This window comes from Choloepus didactylus, chromosome 26 (assembly GCF_015220235.1).
Source record: "Choloepus didactylus isolate mChoDid1 chromosome 26, mChoDid1.pri, whole genome shotgun sequence".
NCBI classification, from domain to species: Eukaryota; Metazoa; Chordata; class Mammalia; order Pilosa; family Megalonychidae; genus Choloepus; species Choloepus didactylus.
The window spans coordinates 13506945-13511145 of record NC_051332.1 but is presented as its reverse complement, the minus strand read 5'-3'; the positions used below and the strand labels follow the sequence as shown (position 1 = coordinate 13511145).

General features: G+C 38.1%; 1 non-coding gene across 1 annotated transcript; it reads left to right on the top strand.

The window, feature by feature from the left end:
* Positions 1-3709: 3709 nt before the first annotated feature.
* On the top strand, positions 3710-3816 carry LOC119520905. The gene has a single exon (XR_005214236.1). It is a non-coding gene; the product is annotated as a U6 spliceosomal RNA (small nuclear RNA).
* The last annotated feature ends 385 nt before the right edge of the window (positions 3817-4201 follow it).

The window sequence follows — 4201 nt, the reverse complement described above, 5'->3', positions numbered from 1 at the left end:
ACTGTCTTCATTCTTTCATGTTTCCTGATGAGAAATCATCAGGCAATTTTATTTGTATTTCCTAGGTCATAACTCATTGCCTTTTTCTTGAAGCTTTCAGAAGTCTCTTCTTGTCCTTTGCATTCCACAATGTATTGATCAGTAAATGTGAGTGTGTATTTCTCATCATGATTCTCATGATTTGTATCCTCTGAGAGCCTTGGATGTGTATATTCACATCTTTTGCTCAACTTGGGAGGTTCTCTCTCATTATTTCTTTGACTATTAACTCTGCCCCTTTCATTTTTCTCCTTTTGGGACTCCTATGATTCATACATTAGTATCCTTAAAAGTGTCTCCATGATCTCTTAAGCAATTGTCACATTTTATAATTCTTTTCTTATGTTTGCTCCTCTGCCTGATTTATATCAATTACCTTGCCTTTGTGTTCATTGATTCTTTCTTCTTCCACTGTTAATCTTCCCTTGAAACCCTTCTGGAAATTATTTCAGTTATTATCATCTTCAGCTCCAGTACTTTTGTTAGGTTAGTTCCTTTCAAAATCTGTATCTTTACTAAAATTCTCATATGGCCTAATCATTGTTTTCCTGCAAACTTTAGTTCTTTCTCTGTATTTTCCTTCATCTCCTTGAGTATTATAAGATCATTTTAAAGGTTTCATTTGCTATGTCCACATTTTGGCCTTCTTCATTGTTGGCTTCTTAAATTTTATTCTTTTCCTTTGGATGGAATATCATTTCCTTTTTGTCTTGTACTCTTGTTGCAACTCTATATTTTAATAAGTTAATTCCAGTATTTATTCCCTGAGGTGTCTGTTTCTTGATTTTGTAACCAGCTGGTAATAAGACAGATTTTCTTGCACATTGGCCCTCTTATCAGGAATGCCTGCAGAGAGTGAATGTAGTGTGCATGGTTTTCCTTGTCTTTATGTGATTGTGTCTTGTCCTGTTCTTTACTTGTTAGTTGTTTTGTAGTTCCCCTGTTTTCAGGAGTTTGTACCCTCTGTCTCCCAGAAGGTAGACATCCTGTTCCTAGGTATTTGAAGTCCACAAGCTATTGCTTCATAACATCTGGCTCTATAGCTCTTACATGCCTTTCAATACCTCAAGCTACTATTGCAGCTGGGTTGAGAGGCACATTGGGGAGGACTTTCTTGTCAACCTTTTCTGCTGAAACAGGGCCAGTGACCCATGTAGGGTTGCATACCAGGTCCCAAATGCCCTGGTTAGAGAGTCAGGAAGGGCATCAAAAGCTTCCTTCACTGTTCTGAAAGCTGAGCTCTATTGACCTGCCCAGAAAATGCATCCCTTCATCTGTCTCCTGCAGGCATGAGGAAGAGTAGTTTCTTCAACTTACCTCTGCCTCCCAGAGTGTGTTGAAATAATGGCTGTCACCATTGCCTTTGTAAGTGTGGTTTGTGAGAGTGGCCACCCTTAGTACTGTGCTCCAGCAGTCCAAAGTCATCAATCAAAAGCTGCAATCAGTTCTTTGCTATACATTTCCTTTGTCTTGGGGAAGAGGATTTCTGTGTCCCTTTCTGTCCCCAGCAATCTAGCTAGGGATTGGGCCCATGGTGGAATGCAGCAAGAGTGAGATAAGGGTGCCATTAGCCACTTTTACGGGAGAGCAATTTCCTGTTTTTGGTAAAATTAGTCAGCCACTTCCTTCTGTTCTTCCTGGATGCTGTACAGTGTTCTTCTGGCCTCTGTAGATCCAAAATAGCTGTTTTAGATAGATCCTGCCTGCCTAATAGATTTTATAGTGGAAGGATTGAGTCTTGGGTCTCCCTATTCTGCCATCCTCATGCAGTCTTCTGGTCCCATGCACCTATTTTAGATCCAGCAATTTATCTTTTGCCTGCTTGAAAATAATGAGCATCTAGGTCCTCCAAACTCAAGCATAGCAATTTTAAAGGAAGTATATTTTTCATAGTAACTAAAACTTGGTAACAAACAAAAAGCCAATTATTAAGAGAATGAATATCTAAGATAAAAACAATTCATCTGATGGAACTTTCCTAACAATGCTCCATAAACACACACTGAATATCCTGATTTACAGATGGTGAGCAAAAAAGTCAGCTATAAAAAAATGTATATTATATGATTCAATTTTAAAGAAGGTTGATTATTCATGGTACTCAGTGTCTGACATCAAAAGAAATATATATTCAGATGAACTAAAACAGAGGAAGATCAAGACCAATAATGTGTTGCTCTCTGTGTCAGTTTGAATGTATTATGTCCCCCAGAAAAAGCCATATTCTTTGATGCAATCTTGTGGGGCAGACATAATAGTGGGGATTAAGTTGGAATGTTTGAATTAGGTTGTTTGCATGGAGATGCACCCCACCCAACTGTAGATGATAACTGATGGGATATTTCCATGGAGGCATGGCCCCACCCATTGAGGGTGGGCCTTGATCAGTGGAGCCATATAAACGTGCTGACTCAGAGATGGAACTCAGTGCAGCTGTGAGTGACGTTTTGAAGAGGAGAAAGCTTGCTAGAGAGGAACGTCCTGGGAGAAAGCCATTTTGAAACCAGAACTTTGGAGCAGACACCAGCCACGTGCCTTCCCAGCTAACAGAGGTTTTCCAGATGCCATTTGCCATCCTCCAGTGAAGGTACCCGATTACTGATGTGTTACCTTTATGGCCTTAAGACTGTAACTGTATAGCCAAATAAACCCCCTTTTTATAAAAGCCAATCCATCTCTGGTGTTTTGCATTCTGCAGCATTAGCAAACTAGAATGCTCTCTAAGTAAAGGCTTTTTCATATTTTTTCATTGAATACTCCATAAAAAGTTATCTCTCCTCCTAATGTTTCCTTCTCTTGGTAAAGACCTTTCTGTCTAGTTTTCTGGTTTAGAAGCTGTACTTACTCTGAGCTGTGCTTGTATACATGAAGGCTGGAGCTCAGCTGAAATTTATTATAGGTAATTACAGACATAGAGCTCCTCCCAGGATAGTGCAATCATGTTATTTAAGGATAGATTGCAAATAAAGGCAATTACACATTGATTACTTTGACAGAGAAGTACACTCCTGTAAGTTCTTTCATTTTTTAAAAGATCATACCTGTAGCTAAAGACACTTCCAAATGCACATTTTTAATGAGTTCTCTGATGTTTCCTAATGGAAGAATTATATCTAAAGGTTTTCTCACACAGGTGAGCAGACATATGGTTTCTCCCCATTGTGTCTTCTCTCATGCTGTGTAAGGTGAATATGTTGACCGAAGGATTTTCCACAAACAATGCAGACATATGGCTTCTCACCAGTATGAGTTCTCTCATGTCACCTAAGGCTACCACAAGTGCTGAATGATTTTCCACACAGAGGGCAGGCATATGGTTTTTCTCCAGTGTGAATTCTCCCATTTTGTCTGAGGGCAGAACTATCAGTTTCTCCCCAGTGTGAGTTCTCTCATGTTGTGTAAGGTGAATACATTGACTGAAAGATTTTCCACAAACATCACAGACAAGTGGTTTCTCCAAAGTGTGAGTTCTCTCATGCTGCCTAAGGTTACCACAATGACTGAAGGATTTCCCACATAGAAAGCAGACATATGGTTTCTCTTCAGCGTGAGTTCTCTCATGTCTTTTGAGGGTAGAAATATCGGTGAAGTCTTTTTCACATAGATGGAAGAGATGGTTTCTCTCCAGTGTGAATTCTCTCATGTTGCCTAAGGTGATAATGAATTTATGGTATTTTCTTCAGCAGCACATATATTAAAATTTGAATGATACAGAGAAGATTAGCATGTCCCCTATGCAACGATGACATATGAATTCATGAAGCATTCCATATATTTAAGATTTTCCCTTGGGGTGGAGTTTACTCTGTGAAGGGCTTTCAGCTGTCCTTCCTATGCACATAAATACAGTATTTTCCATGGTTAAAAAAGAATTTATGAAGTTGTATACTGGTGTTTCTAAGTGTGTATTTTAATTAATGTACTCTCCATGTGTATGGATTATGTCAATAATCCATATGTCAATCAAGAAAATTAAATTTTTCTAACCTGAATGATTTTTCTAGTTTTTTCCCTTGTAATTTTTATATCATCAAATTCACTTTTATTTTAAAATTAAGATGTTCATTTACTGTTTGCACATTTTCCACATATGTGAATCTTAATTCCATAATATGAAAAATGATCATAATTTTTTTCAAATTCTCTTAAATGATATTTAATG